This window comes from Mobula hypostoma, chromosome 11 (genome assembly GCF_963921235.1).
Source record: "Mobula hypostoma chromosome 11, sMobHyp1.1, whole genome shotgun sequence".
In the NCBI taxonomy this organism is placed as follows: domain Eukaryota; kingdom Metazoa; phylum Chordata; class Chondrichthyes; order Myliobatiformes; family Myliobatidae; genus Mobula; species Mobula hypostoma.
In genome coordinates, this window is record NC_086107.1 from 50028626 (window position 1) to 50053794 (window position 25169).

Consider the following 25169-nt stretch of genomic DNA (forward strand, 5'->3'; position numbering starts at 1 on the left):
GAGAGGGGTTCTTTTCATGAAATTCTGCATCCTATTTTCTCCAAACATACCTTTGCTCATTGCGGCCAAAAAGTTCTATTTTAACTTCATCAGTCCACAGGACTTTTTTCCAAAATGCATCAGGCTTGTTTAGATGTTCCTTTGAAACTTCTGAATAGAACTTTTTGGTCGCATAGAACCAGAGGGACATCAGGGACTGCTATGCACTTAGTTTCATCGAACCATGGCTCACAGCCACAATTTTGAACGCAGCACTGCAACCCAATAACTTCATCTTTTTCCACAAAGACAGGTCAGTTGACTCATTTAAAGATGGGGGGGGAGCATGCTTTGTGATTAACTCATCGTGGTGCACAGATGTGATGGTTCTCTCTCAGTCCTGCTCACCCAACCTGAAATATATAGCAGTCATGTATCGTCCATTTTATCTACTGAGGAAGTGTTCCCCCATCATTCCAGTAGTACTGTACAATCCAGCTCAGGCCAACATCAGACAAGAAGTTGAGGAGCTGAGCATCGTGATCAGCAGGCATGAAACAGTGTATCCTGATGCCTTCCCTATCATTGCAGAGGATTTCGACCAGGCCAGCTTGAAGAAGTCTCTGAACATCTACCACTAACATATCACCTGTGAAACCAGAAGAACCACTGCTATGCTGGTATACCACCATCAAGAATGCTTACTGTGCCATCCCGTGCCCACACTTCGGAATGTCTGATCACCTGGATGCACTTCTACTCCAGCATATAGGCAGAAACTAAAGACCACAAAAACAGTGATGAGGACTAAAAAGGTATGATCAAGGGAGACAGAGGATAGCTTACAGGACTGCTCAGAGTTGGTGGACTGGACAACATTCAGAGATTCATCTTCAGATCTAAATCTGAATATGCCACAGTTGTCATCAATTTCATCAAAGTCTGTGTAGATGAGTGTGTGCATTTGAGAATATGCTGGACATGCCCAAAACAAAATCTGTGGATGAACAAGGGGATTCATAGTCTGCTAAGGGCTAGACCTGTGATATTAAAGACGTATGACTCAGAACTTAACAAGAAGTCTGGGTGTGACCTACAAGGCTATTTTAAGAATGAGAAAACAATTCTTATTGAAGTCAGTGATGGAATCGAATGCACATCACCTCTGGCAAGGTTTACAGGCCATTACTTCCTACAAGGCAAAACGTAACATCATGAATGGCTGTGATGCTTCACTCCCAGATAAGTTAAATGCATTTTATGAATGCTTTGAAAGGGAGAATAAAATTACACCTGTGTAAATCCTTGCAGCATCTCTGTCTTGGAGGCCAACATCAGGACAGCTTTCATGTGGATAAACCTTCACAAGGTGGCGGGCCCTGATGCTGCACCTGGTAGGGCTCTGAAAACCTGCGCCAAACAACTGATCTTCAGTTTGAGGTTTCCACCTGCTTGAAAAAGTGACAATCAATAGAAGCCAATCAATATACTCTTCACTACACATCTATAGAAGTTCATCAAAGCTTTAGATGCCATGCCAAATCTTCGTAAACTCCTAAGGAAGTAGAGGTACCTACTTCAAAATTGCACTTACGTGCTAGGCTGAGGACAACTTCTCCAAAGTAGTAACACAGAAGAATTTAAAGTTGCTGAGCCTCTCCTCCTCTGATTCCCCAATGAAGACTGGCTCACTGGCCTCTGGTTTTCTCTTCCAGTCAATAATCAGCTCCTTTGTTTTGATGACGTTGACTGAGAGGTTGTTATTATAACACCACTCAGCCAGATTTTCAACCTCCCTCCTATATGCTGATTGATCACCACCTTTGATTCAGCCAGTGGTGTTATCAGCAAACTTGAATGTGGCATTGGAGCTCTGCTTACCCGCACAGTCATAAGAGTAAAGCAAGTAGAGCAGGGGGCTAAACACACATCCTTGTGGTGCATTTATGCTGATGTAGCTCATGGAGGAGGTATTGTTGCCAATTGTAGCAACAACCTTGCTCTCAACATCAGTAAGACTGTGGACTTCAGGAAGGGGAAGTTGAGAGAGCACACAAAAGTCCTCTTTGAGGGATCAGCAGTGGAAAAGATAAGCAGCTTTAAGCTCCTGTTTATCAACATCTCTGAAGATTTATCCTGGACCCAACACTTTGATGCAATTACAGAAAAGGCTTGGCAGTGGTTATATTTCAGTATCAGTTTGAGGAGACTTGATATGTCATCAAGGGCACTCACACATTTCTACAGATATATCGTGGAGAGCATTCTAACTGGCTGTATCACCATCTGGTATGAATATATCACTGCACAGAATCAGAAAAAGCTGCAGAAAGTTGCGAGCTCAGCCAGTTCCATCATGCATAGTAGCCTCTTCAGCACTGAGGAAATCTTCTAAAGGTGATGCCTCAAAAAGGTGGCATTCATCATTAAGGACCCCCCATTACCTAGCACATACCCTCTTCTCATTGCTACCATCAATCAGGAGGTACAGAAGCCTTAAAACACACCCTTGTCATTTTAGGAGCAGCTTCTTCCTCACTGCCATCAAATTTCTGAATAGACAATGAACCCATCTACACTAACTCACTTTATATTTTTATTTTGCTCTCATTTTGCACTACTTATTTAATTTAATCTATATTATTAAAACATTCTTATTATAATTTATAGCTTTTTATTATGCTACTGCAAAACAATGTATTTCATAATGTATGCCAGTGATATGTTCCTAATTGATTTTTTTTTTAGAAATTGATTGCAAGCAATTACATGTATTACATTTGTCTTTACAGATTATGATGAGCAGTTGTTAAACTTCATTTCTGTATCTTTGTTTTATTACCCTTGACCTTTTGACATTACAAAATATAATGTCTGAATCTTTTTTTGGGCAGTGGGTACGGGCATTGTGGAAAATTCCTGAGGTCCACAATTTTTTTTGTATTTCTTGTTTTGTAATGTCTGAACTTGAAATTTTAATGTTGTGCCCTTTTCCTCTAGAGATCTTCCCGCTGGGAGAAATAGCTCCACTCTATGGACTCAACTCCCAGCCTTTACCACTATTAAAACATTAATAGAGTACCCTTTAAGCTTCTAAATTCAGGGAATACAAAACAAGTTTACATGGGCAGTCCTGCTTTCAGTGTCGCAATCCCTTGACTGTGACTTCAGCACCTACAACTGAAAAAACACTCGATACTGGAGCTGCAAAGGCTGTGTGTAATTAAAGATCACTTCTTCACTTTGGTATTCCATTATCCTTGAGATCCCTCCCACCAGTTTTATTGCTTCTTACACTTCTTGGTTGGCTTTTAATAAGCTGTCCACCAAGCCATATGAATCTCTTTGATTGCCCATATGTCGTAATTCCTCACAGTTAATACCACTTCCATTTTCCTTCTCCCTGTCCCAGCAGTGTTCTTTCTCATTCAACTACTTAGAAAGTTATTTTTGATGTCTGCTATTAAATTAGTCTTCACCATCTTGTCCACTGTACCCTATTTTGGAAAGGTTTTGTGATAACACTCTTCTGTGAGAGGAAGTGCATCAAGTTAGAAGCTGGACTGAGCTCCGGTTAGGACTCCAGTTGAATACTCATGCTGTTTCTTCACCAAGTGAAGTTCTTTTTGTGGCTTTAATGGTAACTGCCTTGATTGTGGTTTGTCAGACTACGAAACAAGCTTTGAATTTTATAACATACTTATAAACACAATCAGAAGCTTTAAGACAATGTTCAAAATCCTTGGTTGGATTTAAAGTAGGTTGTTCCCCAATAGCTCCAATGAACTCTATTGCCTCAAATTTGTCTACTTAATTTGCTGGCATCTGCCTTTGGAAGCTTCCTATTCCGATCAATACTATCATCTGTTCCACCAACTATCCTGTCTCAGCTGCAGACTTAGCATTAACAATCTTTCATTCAGTCTATAATATAGGGTGAGAAGCTGAGGACTCAGTAGAGATCCTGCAGAGGTATTGCACATTACTAGAAAATCATATATTACACCAACGGATGTTCATTATATTTAAACAGTATTTATTTTTTTAACCAAGACAGAAATTGTGTTTGAAAACTTTTGGATCAATGTGTCAACTCAATTTGACAAAGAATAATAACTTTGGGTGAGACTGGCAGAGAGGTAAGAACAAATGGAAAGATACTGTCGCCAGCACAGTATCAGATTCAAATTAAAAATAAACAAGGCTTGGTCAGAATTTTGGAAGCAGAGTTTGCATCAGGACTTATCAACTGAAGGAATAATTTTGAGTGACTCTTTAAATAGCCACAGAATGTTGCAAAAGATGATGCCATTTTCATAATTTATCCCGTGCAGTAAAAAAAAATCTTCAGGACTTTCAGGCAAGTTCTTCAATTCCTCCCCACAATCAACTCACATATAGATCTTAAAATAATCAGGCCAACTGATGCTGGGTTTCAGGATTAAATCCACTCATTATTTCTATTTCAGATATTCAAATTAAGTATTCTTCTTATAGACACAACATCCCAAAATATTTCTTAGTTCCTTGAATAACTAAAAAGTGCAAAATATTGAAGTTTTATTTTCATCCAAACCATTGTGCAACACAATGCCTATTTTACAAAAGAAGGAAGTGGTTGGAAATTATTCTTTGAAAGTGAAAATTTGAAGACTGCTCAGAAATTAGTAAGATTGCAAAGTGTCTTTTACAAAGGTTCAACCAGGCCAGATGGGGCTCGGTACAACACTTTCTAACAGAACTACCTGCCTTTAAAGATAGAAAGACAATTAAGCCTGTCACCATCAATGCTATACTCATTCTAAATTACCGAGTCATAAGGTACTTTTCAAAGCAAATGAAGATCAATGAACCTTCCCAGAGAGAGAGAGGAAAATTTGTAATACTGGGTACTTTAATCTACCCATTTATTTTGAAGTATGCCATATAATCATATCTGTGTTATTTAAGAAGTTTCTTGCAAAGACACATAAATGATTCATATATCATTTTGGGAGCAGTTTTCTCAATAACAAAGATTAATTATTATGGACAGCAGTCAATGAAGATTTATCACTGCTGTGTACATATTTCATATTCTCAAACACCATTCATATTTCTCTTTATGCTGGCTGTCACAGACTGCAGAGGGAACAACAGAATGTTATAGTTAGCACTAATTTATGGTCATCTCTTTAGGAGAAGATAGTCACTGGAAAAGCCAAACACAGTTACAAAGACAATGCAGGTACGCACCTTGTCATCAGGGTCGTCCTTCCAGCCAAGGACTTGAGAAGAAGAAAGCTGAAGATAAAAGGAAACCACACATAACTTTAAGAAGCAGCAATCACAATTTCAGCAAATTGATCAGTAACATTTTAAGTTGAATACAGCACTTAGTCCCTTTGAACCAAAAGGACCATGGGCGCACATAACGATTATCACGATGCTCTAACAGCTCGGGGCTCCACAGCTCGGAGCCAATCCCAGTGTCCTCTGAAAGGCGTCTGTGTATGTCCCCAACATGGAATGCAATGGGTTTTCTCAGGGTCCTCCGTTTTCCTTCCACTGTCCAAAGATCTATCAGGTCTGAAAATTGGTCATTATAAATGGTCCTATGATGAGATTAGGTTTAAATTGGGGTTGCTGGACAGTCCAGCTCAAAGGGCCAGAAGGGCTTCTTTCTTGCTGTATCTCTAAGCAAATAAATAAAATGTAAACCTATAGATAATCAGCCTCCTTCTTCAAGAGGATTCTGATTGATATAGAATAAGCAATAAAAATTCAATTGAAAAAGAAATATACTAATGAATACCATATTTTAAAGCAAATATTTTGCACCTTTTTAAAATCACAACATTGAAATAGAGACTGCTGAAAAATTGCTATGAGTTGATTTTGGGATTTTCTACTGACCTCATTGACCAACGATGGGATGACACCATGTAATTTCATGAGCACTGAGCAATATGCTCAGGGGGAGCAATATCCTTGCAGGTAGGTTTGCTAGCATGGTTCGGGAGGGTTTAAACTAATTTGCAAGAGGGATAGGACCCGGAGCAATAGAGCAGTGAAAGAAGTGCATGGAGTAAAGCCAGATCTAACATATAGAGAGGCTTTGAGGAAAGCGAAGCAGAATAAACGGTGTAAAGACAGTAAGGTAGAAGGGCTGAAGATTGTGTACCTCAGTGCAAGAAGCATCAGGAACAAAGGTGATGAACTGAGAGCTTGGATACATACATGTAATTATGACTACAGAGATTTGGCTGGTACCAGGGCAGGAATGGATTCTCAATTTTCCTGGATTTCAGTGCTTTAAAAGGGATAGAGAGGGCGGAAAAAGGGGAGGAGGGGTGGCATTACTGGTCAGGGATACTATTACAGCTACAGAAAGGGTGGGTAATGTAGCAGGATCCTCTTTTGAGTCAGTATGGGTGGAAGTCAGGAACAGGAAGGGAGCAGTTACTCTATTGGGGGTATTCTGTGGGCCCCCTGGTAGCAGCAGAGATACTGAGGAACAGATTGGGAGGCAGATTTTGGAAAGGTGTTAAAATAACAGGGTTGTTATCATGGGTGACTTTAACTTCCCTAATATTGATTGGCACCTGATTAGTTCCAAGGGTTTAGACGGGGCAGAGTTTGTTAAGTGTGTCCAGGACGGATTCCTGTCACAGTATGTGGACAGGTCGACTAGGGGGAATGCCATACCAGATCTAGTACTAGGTAATGAACCAGGTCAGGTCACAGATCTCTCAGTGGGTGAGCATCTTGGGGACAGTGACCACCGCTCCCTGGCCTTTAGCATTATCATGGAAAAGGATAGGATCAGAGGAGGACAAGAAAATTTTTAATTGGGGAAGGGCAAATTATGAGGCTATAAGGCTAGAACTTGCGGGTGTGAATTGGGATGATGTTTTTGTAGGGAAATGTACTATGGACATGTGGACGATGTTTAGAGATTTCTTGCAGGATGTTAGGGATAAATTTGTCCCGGTGAGGAAGATAAAGAATGGTAGGGTGAAGGAACCATGGGTGACAAGTGAGGTGGAAAATCTAGTCAGGTGGAGGAAGGCAGCATACATGAGGTTTAGGAAGCAAGGGTCTATTGAGGAATATAGGGAAGCAAGAAAGGAGCTTAAGAAGGGGCTGAGAAGAGCAAGAAGGGGGCATGAGAAGGCCTTGGTGAGTAGGGTAAAGGAAAACCTCAAGGCATTCTTCAATTATGTGAAGAAAAAAAGGATGACGGGGTGAAGGTAGGACCGATTAGAGATAAAGGTGGGAAGATGTCCTTGGAGGCTGTGGAAGTGAGCGAGGTCCTCAATGAATACTTCTCTTTGGTATTCACCAATGAGAGGGAGCTTGATGATGGTGAGGACAATATGAGTGAGGTTGATGTTCTGGAGCATGTTGATATTAAGTGAGAGGAGGTGTTGGAGTTGTTAAAGTACATTAGGACGGATAAGTCCCCCGGGTCTGACGGAATATTCCCCAGGCTGCTTCATGAGGTGAGAGAAGAGATTGCTGAGCCTCTGGCTAGGATCTTTATGTCCTCGTTGTCCATGGGAATGGTACCGGAGGATTGGAGGGAGGCGAATGCTGTGCCCCTTGTTCAAAAAAGGTAGTAGGGATAGTCCGGTTAACTATAGACCAATGAGCCTTATGTCTGTGGTGGGAAAGCTGGTGGAAAAGATTCTTAGAGATAGGATCTATGGGCATTTAGAGAATCATGGTCTGATCAGGGACAGTCAGCATGGCTTTGTGAAGGGCAGATCGTGTCTAACAAGCCTGATAGAGTTCTTTGAGGAGGTGACCAGGCATATAGATGAGGGTAGTGCAGTGGATGTAATCTATATGGATTTTAGTAAGGCATTTGACAAGGTTCCACACTGTAGGCTTATTCAGAAAGTCAGAAGGCATGGGATCCAGGGAAGTTTGGCCAGGTGGATTCAGAATTGGCTTGCCTGCAGAAGGAAGAGGGTCGTGGCGGAGGGAATACATTCATATTAGAGGATTGTGACTAGTGGTGTCCCACAGGGATCTGTTCTGGGACCTCTACTTTTCGTGATTTTTATTAACGACCCAGATGTGGGGGTAGAAGGGTGGGCTTGCAAGTTTGCAGACGACACAAAGGTTGGTGGTGTTCTAGATAGTGTAGAGGATTGTTGAAGATTGCAGAAAGACATTGATAGGATGCAGAAGTCGGCTGAGAAGTGTCAGATTGAGTTCAACCTGGAGAAGTGTGAGGTGGAACACTTTGGAAAGACAAACTCCAAGGCAGAGTACAAAGTAAATGGCAGGATACTTGGTAGTGTGGAGGAGCAGAGGGATCTGGGGGTACATGTCCACAGATTCCTGAAAGTTGCCTCACAGGTAGATAGGGTAGTTAAGAAAGCTTATGGGGTGTTAGCTTTCATAAGTCGAGGGATAGAGTTTAAGAGTCGCGATGTAATGATGCAGCTCTATAAAACTCTGGTTAGGCCACACTTGGAGTACTGTGTCCAGTTCTGGTCGCCTCACTATAGAAAGGATGTGGAAGCATTGGAAAGGGTACAGAGCAGATTTACCAGGATGCTGCCCGGTTTAGAGAGTATGCATTATGATCAGAGATTAAGGGAGCTAGGGCTTTACTCTTTGGAGAGAAGGAGGATGAGAGGAGACATGATAGAGGTGTACAAGATAATAAGAGGAATAGATAGAGCAGATAGCCAGCACCTCTTCCCCAGGGCACCACTGCTCAATACAAGAGGACATGGCTTTAAGGTAAGGGGTGGGAAGTTCAAGGGGGATATTAGAGGATGGTTTTTTACTCAGAGAGTGGTTGGTGCCTGGAATGCACTGCCTGAGTCAGTGGTGAAGGCAGATACAGTAGTGAAGTTTAAGAGACTGCTAGACAGGTATATGGAGGAATTTAAGTTGGGGGCTTATATGGGAGGCAGGGTTTGAGAGTCGGCACAACATTGTGGGCCGAAGGGCCTGTACTGTGTTGTACTATTCTATGTTTTATGTTCTATGAGCCAAGAAGAAGCCACATCCAGTGACCTCAGGTGTACTATGACAAGATACTGTCTTGATTGCAATATAATCCTCGCTCATTTGCTGTGACCTGGATTCATTATGGACTGAATGAAGACATTACAGGAAAGAAGCAAGAGTGTATGGTTTGCTGATCATTTTCACTGCTTGGAGGGAACACATAAAAATGCTAGAGAAACTCAGCAGGCCAGGCAATATCTATGGAAAAGAGAAAACAGTCGATGTTTTGGGTCAAGACCCTTCATGAGGACTGGAAAAAAAGATGAGAAGTCAGAGTAAAAAGTTGGGGGCAGAGGAAGAAGAAGTAAAAGGAAGTAAGTGACAGGTGAAACCGGGAGAGGGGGAGGGGTGCGGTAAAAAGCTGGGAAGTTGATTGGTGAAAGAGATAAAGGGCTGGAGAAGGGGGAATCTGATAGGAGAGGGTAGAAGATCATGGTAGAAAGGGAACAGAGATGAGCACCAGAGGGAGGTGATGGGCAGGTAAGGAGATAAGGTGAGTGAGAGAATTGGGAATGGGGAATGGTGAAGGGGGTTGGGGGGTGGCGCATTTATCGAAGGTTTGAGAAATCGATGTTCGTGCCAGGTTGGAGCCTACTCAGATGGAATATAAGGCTTTGCTCCTCCAGCCTGAGTGTGGCCTCATTGCAGCAGTAAAGGAAGCTATGAACTAACACATCAGAATGGGAATGGGAAGTGAAATTAAAATGAGTGACCACAGGGAGATCCTGCTTTTTCTGATGGAGGCATAGGTGCTTGAAGAAGCAGTCTCCCAGTCTATGTCAGTTCTCACAGATATACAGGAGGCCACACTGGAACCCCCAACAGACTCACAGGTGAAGTGTCACCTCACCTGGAAGGACTGTTTGAGCCCTGAATGAGAATGAGGGAGGAGGTGTCGTGGCAGGTGTGTCCCTTGTTTCACTTGCAAGGAGGGAGATTGGAGGACAGGGATGAATGGACAAGGGAGTTGCATAGGGAGAGATCTCTGCAGAAAGCGGAAAGTTGGGAGAAAGGAAAGTTGTGCTTGGTGGTGGGATCCTGCTGGAGATGGAGGAAGTTATATAGAATTATGTGCTAGACACAGCGGCTGGTGGGATGATAGGTGAGGACAAAAGGAACCCTATCTCTGGTAGGGTAGAGGGCTGATGGGATAAGGGAAGATGTGCACCAAATAGAAGAGATGTGAGTGAGGGCTGTGCTGATGGTGGAGGAAGAAAATTGCCTTTCTTTAAAGAAGGACATCAAAGAGATTTATTTATTGAGAGATACACTGCAGAGTAGGCCCTTCTAAGGTGCCTAAAAGCCCCTCAATTTAACTCCTAGTCTCATCAAAGGATAATTTACAATAACTAATGAATCTATTAACAGATACATAAAATCAGAAGACCATAAGATGTAGGAGCAGAATTAAGCCATGTGGCCCATCGTGTTTGCTCCGCAATTTCATTGTGGTTGATCCAATTTTCTTCTCAGCCCTAATCTCCTAGCTTCTCCGTGTATCCCTTTGTGCCCTGACAAATCAAGAATGTATCAACCTCTGCCTTAAATATGCATAAAAACTTGGTCCTCACAGCTGCATATGGCGAAGAATTCCACAGATTCACCACTGTCTGTGCAAAGAAATTCCTCCTCATCTCTGTTCTAAAAGGACGTTCCCCCCCCCACACCGTTTTAAGGCTGTGTCTCCTGGTCTTAGACTCTCCCACCATAGGAAACATCCTCTCCACTTCTACTCAATCAAAGCCTTTGACCATTTGATAGGTTTCAATGAGGTCAGCCCTCATTCTTCTGAATTCTGGTAAATACAGGCCATCAAATTAAGCCATCAAGTGCTTTTCATATGACATGCCATTCAATCTGGAATCATTTACATGAATATCTTTGGAACCGTCTCCAGCTTTTGCACATCCTTTCTGAGATAAGGGGTCCAATCCTGTTCACATTACTTCAGGTGAGGCCTCACCAGTGCTTTATAAAGTTTCAACATTACACCCTTGCTTTTATGCTCTAGTGCTCTTGAAATGAATGCTGCCATTGCATTTTCCTTCCTCACCACAGTCTCAACCTGCAAATTAGCCTTCGGGGAATCCTGAACAAGGACTCTCAAGTCCTTTTGTACCTCTGATTTTTGTATTTTCTCTCCATTTAGAAAATAGGCAATCCTTTTATTTCTTCTACCGGACTGCATGAGTGCACACTTCCTGACACTATATTTTATCTGCCATTTCTTTCCTATTCTCCTAATCTATGTCCTACTGTAGCTTCTCTACTTCTTCAAAGCTGCTAGTCCATCCACCTAACTTTATATCATCTGCAAACTTTGCAACAAAGTCATCAATTCCATCATCCAAATCACTGATAGAAAATGTAAAAAGATTCAGACCCAACACAGACCCCTGTGGAACACCACAAGTCACTGGCAGCCAGCAAGAAAAGGCTCGCTTTATTCCCACTCTTTGCTTCCTGCCAATCACCCACTGCTTTATCCATGCTAGGATTTTCCTTATAATACCATGGGATCATAGCTTGTTAAGCAGCCTCATGTGTGGCACTTTGTCAAAGACCTTCTGAAAATCTAAGTACGCAACATCAACTGATTCTCCTTTGTCTATCCTGCTTGTTATTTCTTCAAAGAATTCCAACAGATTTGTCAGGCAAGATTTTCCCCTGAGGAAACCATGCTGACTATGGCCTATTTTATCATGCACTTCCAAGTACCCTGCAACTCCATACTTAAAAATCGACTGCAACATTTTTCCAACCCTTCAGGCCAGACTAATTAGCCAATAGCTTCCTTTCTTCTGCCTTTCTTTCTTCTTGAAGAGTGGAATTGCATTTGCAATTTTCCAGTCTTCCAGAAACATTCCAGAATCTAGTAATTCTTGAAAGATAATTACTAATGCCTCCACGATCTCTTCAACCTCCTCCTTCAGAACTGTGGGGTGTACATCATCTGATTGAAGTGACTCATCTTCCTTCAGACCTTTCAGTTTTCCAAGCATCTTCTCTCTAGTTATGGTAATTTCACACACTTTATGGCCCAACGCCTGGAGCTTCCACCATATTGCTAGTGTCTTCCACAGTGAAGACTGATGCAAAATACTCACTCAGTTCATCCGCTATTTCACTGTCCCCCATTACTACCTCTCCAGCATCATTTTCCAGTGGTCCAGTATCCACTCTCACCTCACTTTTGCACTTGTATTTGATGAAACTTTTGGTATCCTCTTAAATATTATTGGCTGGCTTACTTTCGTATTCCATCTTTACCTTCTAATGACCTTTACAGCTGCCTTCTGTTGGGTTTTAAAAGCTTTCCAATCCTCTAACTTCTCACTAATTTTTGCTCTATTGTATGCCCTCTCTTTGGCTTTTATGTTGCCTTTGACTTCGCTTGCTATCCATGGTAGTGCCTTCTTTCATTTAGAATACTTCTTCCTCTTTAAGATGTATATATCCTGTGCCTTCTGAATTGCTTCCAGAAATTCCAGCCATCGCTGCTCTGCCATCATCCCTGTCAGTGATTTTTTTTCCAATCAATTCTGGCCAACTCCTCTCTCATGAAGTCCTGACGAAGGGTCTCGGCCTGAAACGTTGACTGTACCTCTTCCTAGAGATGTTGCCTGGCCTGCTGTGTTCACCAGCAACTTTGATGTGTGTTCCTTTCTCATGCCTCTGTAATTCCCTTTACTCCACTTTAATACTGATCTGACTTTAGCTTCTCCTTCTCAAATTTCAAGGTGAATTCAATCATATTATGACCACTTGCCCCATACGGGTTCTTTTACTTTAAGCTCTAATCAATTCTAGTTCATTGCACAACACCCAATCCAGTATAACTGGTCCTCCAGTGGGCTCAACCATGAGCTGTTCTAAAAAGCCATCTCATAGGCACTCTAGAAATTCCCCCTCCTGTAATCCAGCTCCCTTCTGATTTTCCCAATCTACCTGCATATGGAAGTCCCCCATGAGTATTGAACATTGCCCTTTTGGCATGCATTTTCTATCTCGCATTATAATTTGTAGGCCATATCCTTACTACTATCTGGGGATTTGTATACAAATCCTATCAGGGTCTTTTTACTTTTGCAGCTCCTTAGCTCTACCCACAATGATTCAACACCTCCAACCCTGTGCCACCTTTCACTGTTTTACCAACAGAGCAATGCCACTCCCTCTGCCTTCCTACCTATCCTTTTGATACAACGTGTATCCTTGGACATTAAACTTCCAGCTAGAATATTTCAGCCATGATTCAGTGATGCCTAGAGCAGCTCATCTGCCAATTTTCATGTACCTAGTTCCATATACTGCGTGCATTCAGATGTAACACCTTCAGTCTTGTATTCACCTTTTATGATTTTGTCGGACCATGCTCAACCTTTTGATTCCTAACTTTGCCTGAAATCTTACCAACATCTGCCTCAGCAACCTATTCACTAACTATTCTGGCATTCTGGTTCCCATCTCCCACAACCAGTTTAAATCTACCGTGCAGATCTAACAAACTTTCCCGCTCGGATATTAGTCCCCCTCCAGTTCAGGTGCAAACTGTCCCTTTTGTGCAGGTCCTATCTTCCCTGGAAGAGAGTGCAATGATCCAAAATTTCTTATGCCCTCCCTCCCACGCCATCTCCTTAGCCACATATTAAACTGTATAACCGTCCTAGTTTTAGCCTCACGCTAGTGGATTGACACATGACACAGCTTCTCCGTGGATTGTCATCTTGTTGTGGTGGAAAAGCTTGTGTGGTCCTGTGATCCCGAGGGAAATGCCATCTGGAGCTATGCTCTTAGTAGGGTCACCCATGTCAGTAAGGTCAAGGGTGAGGTCCCTGACAAAGAACAATCCAACCAAGCCCTCAACAGTGGGACAGGTGGACGAAGTTACTTCGAACTCAACGGCTGTGAAGGCCGATGAAGGCTGCAACAAATCCATCAGCTCCGATCGTCATGGTTTCCATGCCATTGGAATCAGTTGGTTGATTTGTGAAGTATCGTGTGCTTCTTGGAGTGCAACATCAAGTACACGTTAAACAAATACACGCACAGGCGTCTTCACACTGTGGTCCACTTCTTCAGAACGAAGTCCATCATCTTCGACCTCGACGGATAGCTACGACAACGACATGATACAGGTAGCAATCCTAAGACCTCAAACCTGGAGGTCCTGTCCTTTAACTTAGCACCTAACTCCCTAAAATCCCTATGCAGAAGCTCATCTCAAGTCCTGCTCATGTCATTAGTACCTACATGGATCATGACCTCTGGCTGTTCACCCTCCCAGTTAAGAATGCTGAGCAATCAATCTGAGATATCCTGGACCCTAGCACCTGCGAGGCAACATACCATCCCAGAATCTAGCTCTCGCTCATGGAACCTCCTGTCTGTTCCCCTAAATAACAAACCCTTTATCACCACAGTGTCTCTTCTTCCCCTTTCCCTTCTGAGTCACAGAGGCAGACTCCATGCCAGAGACCCGACCACTGTAACTTTCCTCTGTTAGGTCATCCCCCCCCCCCCGCCTACTGATAGTATCCAAAGTGATATATCTGCTGTTGAGGGGGATAACCACAGCAGTACTCTGCACTGGCTCCTTAACCCTTTTCCCCTTCCTGATTGTCATCCAGTTTCTTGTGTCCTCCACCTTGAGTGTAACCACCCTTCTATATGTCATATCATCCCTTCAGCCTTCCGAATGATCTCGAGTTCATCCAGTTCCAGCTCCAACTCCTTAACACAGTTTGTTAGAAACTGCAGCTGGATGCGGTTCTCACAGTTGTAGTGGTCAGGGATACTGGAGGTCTCCTTGCCTGCAAGAGGAGCCCTGCATTATCCTGCCTGACATCTCTGCTGTCGTAGCTGAGCAGATATAAAGAAAAAAGGAAAAAAAATTGAGCTTGTCTTTTCTTTCCTTTCTCTGAGAGAAACCTCTCTTTGCTGAAGTGTCGAAGAGCTACAGCCTTAAGATCACTACTCTGACTCTGCCCACTCAGATGACGGCTGCTGCACTTGCCACTGTCCTTAAATTTGCTCTTAAAAATCAATCTCAGCTGCCAACTGGCCACTAGTCAAAACTCCATTATACTGCTGCCACCAGCTCTTGCCTTTTATCCTTGGGCAGTAGATCTGATTGAAGTCCCCTCCTCTGCAAGCTTGCAATGTTGGATTGGCAGCTGGTCAAAGCTCTATTATGCTTTCACAAACCACTCCTGCCTTTTATCCTCAGGCAGTACACCTGATAGAAGTCCTCTCCTCTTCAAACTTCTGATGTCCGGATTGGCCGCTGGTCAAAGCTCATCTTTGGATAGTGGAAGGAAACCGGAGCATCCAGAAAAGACCCATATGCACACGGGAAAAACATACAAAATTTTCTTATAGAGGATGGAAATGAACTCCAAACTCTGACACACCGAGCTTTACTCTAACCACTATTCTACCATGGTGCCTCATCAGGATAGTGGGCTAACACAACTATTAAAAAGGTGCAGAAGGTGTAATTGGAAAGAGAGAATGTGAAAAATGCAACCCAAACCAGTATTGGTCTATGATAGCAGTGCCTGCAGCCAAAAACCCAGCCTCAATAATGGTGAGCTGATCTATTAATTTAATAATTCTAAAGAAAATGAACCACTGCACAAAAATGTTCTTGGACTGAAATTTCAATTCCAATACCTCCTCAGGAACTGTTTAGTCAAATATTTTCTTGCATTTATAGACTTCCTAAATTTGAACATTTAACACAACTTTACAGTCAATGAATCAGAACTCCGCATGTCAAATAGCCACTATGAAGAGAGATCGAGTCTACATTTCAACTTAATCTTTTTTCATCAGACCTAGAAAAGTGAACAGGGAGATGTGTATAAGTTGCAAAGAGGAAAATTATCAATGTAATAGTTACTTTAAAAACTGGTAAATGAAACAAAACAGTACAGAGACAAATTGAAAAGAAGATAAAATCATATTGATATGGGCAAAAATGTTTACCAGAAAATGTTAAATTTAAAACTTGTTCCAAAGAGTTTTAATTGGCCTTGTGGGGAGATGGTACTATTCCTCAAGCTTACATTGGGTATTGTTGAAGCAATGTAAAAGGCCAAATAAAGGGAGATCAAAATGCGAGCTTGATAGAGAATTTAAGTGACACAAAGCTGGAACTCAGGGTTGCCCTTGTAGACTAAATAGAGGCTCCTGTACATCTGCATTTTGTTTCTCCAGTGCAGATAAAATCACATCATGGACATTGCTTGCATTTGCAGAAATACAAGTGAAATATAAGGAGCTTCTGCTTTAAGATGGCACTGCTGAAGATGAGCAACAATGTACTGACAATGAGCCAATCAAGAAATACAACTAAATATTTCATTAATAACATTTCAATTATGGTAAATGATCACCACAAACAATGAAGCAGTGAGCGAAGGCAAGGCTGAGTCAAGGGTCAAAGCGTGCAGGTGCGAGGCAAAGTCGGGGAATGTACGAGGATTAGTTGGGATGAGGTCAAGACATATTCAAGGTGTAGTAGGGGTGAACAGAGTGGAACAAAGTCAGAGCGGAGTAGAGGCAGATTCGAGGCCCATCAACCTAAACCGAGAGTGAGGTTTGATCAATCTAAGTGCCAGGCCGATTGGGAAAGGTCAGGTACAGGCCGAAACGTGGTGATGGAGGGATGGGAGGGGGAGGTCCAGGCCCAGAATGTATCAATATGACAGGATCCTGGTCTTAGAGTGAGGAATGACCCCATGTATGGACAATTTAAACAATGGGCCAGATGGATTGAAAAGACAAGGAGTCAGGTCCTGAGGCAAGGGTCAAGCCAGTTCTGTTCGCTGCTCCATGACGTGTACTCCACTCTTTGAAGCTCTGGCTGTGACGTGCTCCGGCTGTTCTGGACTTCATGTCTGAGGACTCACTTTCATTCTAAATGCTACTTACTCACTTCTATTGTTTGAATGATTTGTATTTTTTCTCTCTCTGCACATTAGATGTTTATTATTTTTTTATGGGTTCACTTGGGTTTTTTTGCAAGGAGACAGATCCCAAGGTTGTATAATGTATACATACTCCGATAAGAAGTGTACTTTGAACTTGGAGCTTTAAACTTGAATTGTTGCTTCACTGGGAAGTACAGTTTTGTCTCTGGATGGGAAAAGTGCAGGTATTGCAGATCCATGGGAAAGTGCTGTGTGGAGGGGAGTGTTTGGTGAAGATGGAAGAGTAGGCCAGGATTCATAAAGGGATCAGTTCCTTCAGATGTGGAAGAGGGAGAGATGGAAAAGATGAGTTGGTAGTGGAGTCATTTTGGAGGTAGCAGAAGTAAAGGTGGTGAAATCTTTATAAAGTGAAGACTCTTGGGATGGAAAATAAGATGAGGGGAACTCTAATCTTCCTTTGGGGTGAGAGTAGATATGAAAAAAGTAATGAAGACATGGTAGAGAACCATGTCAACTATGAGAAGAAAGAGGTAATTTAAAGAACCTTAAAGACACTGATGAAGGAAACCTCAAGATGGGAGCAGATAAAACAATGATGTAGAAAGTTGGAGAATAGAATGACACTCTTACACAAAAATGATGAGCTGGAAAGATGTTGTGATACCATGGGAGTTTTGGGATAATACTGGATATTAGTAACAAATCTATCACCACACATTGGGGTAGATATGTCGAGTCAGAAAAAAGAAAGAAACAAACCATGTGAATCTAAGAGCAGAGTGGGCATTAGCAGTGAAGGTAATGAAATTAGAGTTCCGTATAGGTATAGAAAGCAGCACAAATATAATTATTAATGTAATAGAGGAAGATCTGAGGGTGGAGGGGAATGCAAATACAATTCAGATGAGGACTGCTCCACATATCCAATGAAGAGAAAGTGTGTGGAATTAAAGAAGTTGCTCAGTTAGCAAAGGAGTTTGACAGTAGAAAAGGACTTATTGGACCTCTGTTCAAAGAAGAAGTGCAAGACCTCCGAACATCATGCTGGGCAATGGGGGTCATAAAGTTATATGGCATGATAAAGGCCCTTCAGCCCATCACATCTATGCTGAACTTTTACCATCTGCACTGATCCCATAACCTTCTATCCTTTGCTTATTTAAGTAACTATCTAAATGTCTCTAAAATGTAGTGATTGTGTCTGATTCCAGCACTTCGTTGAACAGCAAGTTCCAGTTATCTATCACTGTCTAGAACAAAAATATTTTCTATCAAATCCCCTTTAAAACTCATTCCTCTCACTTTAAACCTATATGCTTTTGTTTTTGATGTCCTACCAAGGGAAAAATGCATCCATCTGTCCTTTCTATGCCTCTTATAAATGTATGTATTTCTATTAGCTTGCCTTTCAGTGTGTGTTGCTCCAGTGAAATCAAAACCAGCTTATCCAATCTCCCCCTTTAACTAAAGTCCTCCAAACCAGGCAACCTCCTGGTGAGCTCCTCTGCATTCTCTCCAGAGCAATCACATCCTTCCTATTGTGTGGCAACTAGAACTGTATTCAATAATCCTAGTGTGGTTTAACCAGTGTTTTGTAAAGTTTCAACATAATGTATCAATGCTTATATTCTATGCACTGACTCTGAAAGCAAGCATGCCATATGCACATTGGCACCACTTACGTTGGTAGAAAGGTGGAAAATGTCCTGAACAGCTTTTATAGGGAGCTAGGAAAAAGGCTGATGAGCAGGACCTCCACGGTAGTAATAACTGAGTTGCTCCCACAGCTTTGTGCTAGTCATGGCAAGAATAAAATGATGGTGCAGCTGAATGTGTGGCTGAGGAACTGGTGCAGGGGGCACGTTTCAGGTTCTTGGATCATTGGAATCTCTTCTGGGACAGGAGTGACCTGCACAAGGGAGATGGCTTTCACCTGAACTGGAGGAGAGCCAATATCCTGTCTGGGGAGTTTGCTAGTGCTACTTGGGAAGGTTTAACCTAGTTTGGCAGGGGGATGGGAACTAGAACACTAGGTTAGAAAGTGGAGGGATGGAGAGGGAAGGTAGATGTCAGGGCCAGTCAAACCTTCCCTTCCTGGGCTGTATTCTTGAGAAAGATATTTTCAACCAACTCAACAACTTTCAGCATAAAAACTATATTCTGGAAAAGTTCCTGTCAGGTTTTAGAGCAAACCAGCAAACTGTAGCAAGGAGACGGCCCTTACCAAAATTGTCAGCAACCTTGGGCTCAGCACTGATGCCAACAAAGTGTCACTTCTAATTCTTCTTGATCTAAGTGTTGCCTTCGACACTATTGACCACAACATTCTCTTAGATCACGTTAAGAACTGGGTTGGCCTCTCTTGTAGTGCACTTAATTGGTTCCATTCATACATCTTAGAAAATGTTTTGACTATCTTGGAGATCAATTTTTAAAAGGGATTTTTGTTCTAGATAGTGATAGATAACTGGAACTTGCTGTTCAACAAAGTGCTGGAACTTCAGTGTTGCTCAGGGAATTTGTCTTGGTTCCTTACTCTTCTCCTTAAACATACTCCTCTTAGGAGACATCATTAGAGAGCATAAATTTGATTTCCTTAGTTATGCAGTTGACACACAATTGTATACATCTCTGTTAAGCCTGATGATGATAACACCCGATTTTCTCTGACTTCTGGTGTGGCTGCAATAAACAAATGGATAAGCAATAATTTCCTAAAACTAAATGAAGATAAAACTGAAATACTTCTGGTTGGTGCCAAACCCAAAATAGATAAACTTCTTGATAAACTTGGGAACTCAGCTTTGTTTGTAAAATCAGAAGTAACTAGCCTGGGAATTATCCTTGATTCAGATTTGAATTTTAAATCCCATGTAAAGAAAGTGACCAGAGTAGCATTGCTAGACTTAAGAAGTATTGCAAAGGGATGTTTGTTTCTTCTTTCTTTTCAAATCTTTTTATTGTTATATTATACAAAAGAAATAACATGAGTACATTGAAGTAACAACACTTACAATGTCTCAAAAAACACACTATCTTAAAGATTGAAAGAAAATTTGTGATAACAAAAAAAACCTACTAAGCAGAAAAGTGAGGGAAATAAAAGAACCCATTTGGTGTACAACCCCGGAGTCAAGCGTCATACAAAAAGCTTCTAAAAATAAACATCAAACCGCCAGCAAGAAAAGAAAATATACCAAAAAATTTACAATTAGATTGTGGAAAAAATCTATCAATTAGTTCAAATGATAATAATGAGCAAATGAGCCCCATCTTTTCTCAAAATCAAATAAAAGTTCAAAGGTTCGACTTCTAATTTTCTCCAAACTAAGACACAGTATAACTTGAGAGAACCATTGTGACAAAGTGGGAGCTGATGTATCCTTCTACTTCAACAAAGTGAAATGTTTGTTTCTGTCATGTAACGATGCTGAAAAACTAATTCACGCCTGTGTATCAAAAAGATTAGATTACCACAAAGCACTTTTTACTGGCCTTCCAAAGCAATTATTGACAAATTTCAACACATTCAGAATGTTGCAGCTAGAAATTAAACCAAAAACCAGGATGAAGAAACATACCACACCCACTAGCTATACTGCATTGGCTTCCTGTATCTTTCAGAATTGATTTTAAAGTTCTCTTACTTATTTTTAAAGCTGTTAATGGTCTGGGACTGGAGTACATCACAGAATCATTTTCATTTTATAATCCTGCTCAAGCTCTCTGGTCTTTTTTCACTGATCTCTTAAAATTAAGTTATCTTCCTCAAAAGGTAATCGGCAGGTCAAGTGAGAGGGTCAATTTGAAAGGAGATGTGAGGGGCAAATGTTGTTTACAAGATAATGATGAGTGCCTGGAATTCTCTGCCTGTGAAGATGGTGGAGGCAGGTACATTAGGGACCTTGAGATAGACATAGGAACGTGAAGGAAATGGAAAGATATGGACATTGAGTAGACAGAAGGGATTAGTTTGGTTAGCCATTTGATTACCAATTGAATTCATCTGCAGAATGGGAGCTCACAGAATGAGTTAGAGATAAGTCCTCTGGACTCTGAGCACCAGTTTTAAAAAGCGAGCAGGGCCTGATAGGACTCATTTGTGGAACAGGAGATTGGTTGGGTTAATTGTAACTGGGGTTAATTAGCAAGGGCCAATAAAAGAAGCGGAGTTTGAGTCACAGTCACCATTGTTGGAATGGCCGTTATGTGACCTAGCTAGTGTTAGAGTGTTTAGGCTTTGGCTCAACAGGTGCGGGCTAGTACTTAAGTTTGAAAAGTTGGAGGCATAACAAGTGTAGGCAGTGGACTGCTCCTCCTGTGAGATGTGGGATTTCAGAGTACCCAGCAGTCTCCCTGATGACTATATCTGCAGGAAGAGCACCCGGCTTCAGCTCCTGACTGACAAGATCAAAGAACTGAAGCTGGAGCTGGAGCAAGATGTCTGTGCAGTGAGTAATGGAAAAGATTTTACAGATTACAGAGGAAGAGGTGTTTGCTACCCTGAGGCAAATCAGGGTGGATAAATCCCCAGAGCCTGACAAGGTGTTCCCTCGGACCCTACGTGAGCCAAGTGCAGAAATTACCGAGGCCCTAGCAGAGATATTTTTAAAAATCTTAGCGACGGGACAGGTACCAGAGGATTGAAGGATAGCCAATGTCATTCCACTGTTTTAAAAAAAGGCTGTAACCAGAAACCAGGAAATTATAGGCCACTGAGCTTGACATTAGTTGTGGGAAAGTTATTGGAAGGTATCCTAAAGGACCAAATAGAAGTATCTGGATAGACATGGACTGATTAAGGATCGTCAGCATAGCTTCGTCTGTGATAGGTTAGGTCTAACAAATCCTATAGAGTTTTTCAAGGAAGTTTCTAGGAAAATGGATGAAGACAAGGCAGTGGATATTGTTTACATGGAATTCAGTAAGGCATTTAACAAAGTCCCACGTGGGAGGTTGGTCAAGAAGGTTCAGTCACTCTGGCATTCAAGATGAGGTGGTAAATTGGATTAGACATTGGCTTTGTGGGAGAAGTCAGAGAGTGATAGTAGAGGGTTGCCTCTCTGACTGGAGGCCTGTGGCTAGTGGTGTGCCATAGGAATGGGCACTGGATCTGTTGTTGTCTGTCATCTATGTCAATGATCTGGATAATAATGTGGCTAACTGGATCATCAAATTTGCAGATGACACCATGATTGGGGGTGTAGTGGATACTGAGGAAGGCTACCATGGCTTGCAGAGGGATCTGCATCACCAGGAAAAATGGCAGATGGAATTTAATGCAGACAAATGCAAGGTTTTGCTCTTCAGTAGGACTAACCAGGGTAGGTCTTACATAGTGGAGAGTAGGGCACTTATTCCGCACTTTCATGGCACTCTGCATGAAGAAATTTCCCCTCATGTTCCACTTAAACATCTCACCTTTCAGCCTTAAGCCATGACCTCTGGTTTTAGTCCCATCCAACCTCAGTAGAAAAATCCTGCTTGCATTTATCAAGTCTAAACCCCTCAATTTTGTATACTTCTTTCATATATATAAAAAGTGAAAAAAGAGGCGAGAGTGGTTACTGGTCCACTGGAAAATGATGCTGAAGAGGTAATAATAGGCTACAATGAAATGGTGGATGAACTTAATAAGTATTTTGTGTCTGTTTCACTGTGGAAGACACTAGCAGTATACCAGAAATTCGAGTGTATTGATGGCAGAGTTGGTAGTCTGTTGGAATTCTTTGAGGAAACAATAGGCAGGATAGACAAAGGAGAGTCCATGGTACTACAAGAAAAATACTAGCATGGATAGAACATTGGCTGATTCACAGGAGGGAAAGATTCGGAGTAAAATGGTCCTATTCTAGTTGGCTGGCAGTGACAAGTGATGGTCTGCATGGGTCAGTATTTTGGACCTTTTTTTTGCATTGTTTGTCAGTGATTTGGATGATGGAATTGATGGCTTTTTGGCCAAGTTTGAAGGCAATACAAAGGTAGGTGGAGGAGAAGGTAATGTTGCAGAAGCAAGGAGTCTACAGAAGCACTTGGACAGATTAGGAGAATGGGCAAAGAAGTGGCACATGGAATATAGTGTAGGGAAATGTATGGTCATACCACTTTGATAAAAGGAATAAAGGTGAAGACAATTTTCCATCAACCCCAACCTTCCATGAGGCAAGAGATACAAAAGCTCGTCGGGATGAAGGACAACTATCATGCTGCTATAGACTCTTAAATGGACCTCTTGAACAATAATGGTGAACTCTTGACCTCAAGAATTATCTTGTCCTCGCCTTGTACCTTGTCTCCCTGCACTGCACTTTCTCTGCAACTGTAATACTTAATTCTGCATTCTGTTACTGCTTTTCTCATGTACTACCTCAATGTACTGATGTGATGAAATATATTTATATGGATAGCATGCAAAATGAAATTTAATCACTCTACATCAGTACACATGACAATAATAAACCAATTGACCAAGAATATTAAGAACTGGCTACGGCAGCCATCCTGTCCCTCATATAAGTGTTGCACTCTACTTAAAGAATAGGCAGTGCTCAGAAAATCTTTCTATCATAGTATTCCAAAAAGTTAAATAATTGAACATAACCATCAGATACAATGGGTGGAATATGTTTCAAAGCAGGCCATCCTCATCTTGCCTACTTCTCATTTTGTCTTTAGGTTGGATTAAAGCCTAGGGATCAAGACCAGATCTCTCCACATGAACTACAGACACAATATTTCATTCATGGCCAAACAGAAAATTTGAAAAGCCTTCAAACTGCACAAAGGCTTCATTTATCAGCTTAAATAATTAACTCCACTCATTTCAAATTAATGTTTGTTAATAGACTGTTGTCAGACACGTTCCTGTGCTTGAAAGGAGTGAAAGCCTGTAATTGAAAGTTCAAAGTTATCATAGTTTTGGCACTAATGAGAATCCCCAACCACCAGCTTGGAATGGTTTCCATTACATAGAGATTGATATTATAGCGAGGCCAAAATCCAGAGCCTGTTCCAAAAACAGAAACAAGGAATAATCATTCAAAGTCATTGTGGATTATTGATGAACAAATGCTTAGCTGCACTTTGTGGAGAAAATAAATGATAAAAAATCACACACATCAAACAGCTATTAACCCTTAAATCATAACCAGCTGTACATCGTTACGTATACTGTAGAACTCACTGGAATTTGAAATGCATCTATTGGAACTGCAGATCATCCATCCTTTTTTTGGATAGTGTTACACAGCCCATTTATTTTTGGTCAGATAAATCATAAAATGATTGTACCAATATAAAGGTAAAGTCATGTGGTTTAATGAAAGGACAAATATGTTTGACCAATTTATTTGAGTTTTTTGAGGACAATACAAGTAGCATGTGTAAAGGAGCATCAATAGCTGAGCAGTAAATTTGGATTTCTAGAAGGATTTGATAAAATGAGTAAAGAAATTTGTGCTGCTAATTACATAACTGCAGGTGGGGTGGGTTAGATTCTTATGGTAGTGAACCTGGTTCTGCTCAAGGGCTGTCTGTGTAGAACAGGCAAGCTATATCTGAACAAAGCCAGAAGCAGTGTTCTTGAGGTTAGTGATGTTGTTTTGGGAGTTATTTTTGTAGTGGGGACAAAAAAAAAAACAAAAATAATGGTAGAAAGCTTTTGGGAACTTTTGAGGAAAATAATAATAGGAAATATAAATGTATGAATCTAAGTGTCCATAACATAACACGATAACAAGATTGCATTATGGAGGCTATTTTAATCAATGTCAAAACAGAGTTACTACTATTTGTAGTTGTCAAAAATTCAGCAACTATAGATAAGGGGAAAAGAAAATGGGTGCAGTGTTATTTATTCAGGATGGTGTTATAATTCTAAAGATTCCTATTTTGCATGGATAATGTAGCTGTGGGCAGGTACAGTTCTATATTGAGATGTTTAAGTCAGATAATTTTATCAACAGCAGAGGATATCACCATAGCACCCACTTCAAAACACTATGAAACAGGTTTGTAGATCAGACAATGTGCCTGTTACAGCTTTGTCCTTATATCTATGGCTGTACACTGAAGAAATCTACATTTGTGTATCTCTCTCCCTTTCTTTCTCAATTTCATCATTTTGTTAGCAAGACCATAATGTCCTATGGTGTCGGTGAGGTCCAAATAGAAATGAAGGTATTCATTTTCCATAAGTCATTCGATCTTGTCAAGGATACACTTTCCAGTGGATTCATTTGT

General features: G+C 41.3%; 1 long non-coding RNA gene across 1 annotated transcript in view; it reads right to left on the reverse strand.

The window, feature by feature from the left end:
* Window positions 1-1282: 1282 nt before the first annotated feature.
* The window catches only part of LOC134354283 (uncharacterized), a 48859-nt gene continuing 24972 nt past the window's right edge, over window positions 1283-25169 (reverse strand). Inside the window, exons 2-3 of the long non-coding RNA XR_010019760.1 lie at window positions 5215-5262; window positions 1283-1427 (exon numbers count right to left, since the gene is read on the reverse strand). This is a non-coding gene — a long non-coding RNA (uncharacterized LOC134354283). The remainder of the gene's footprint in view (window positions 1428-5214; window positions 5263-25169) is intronic.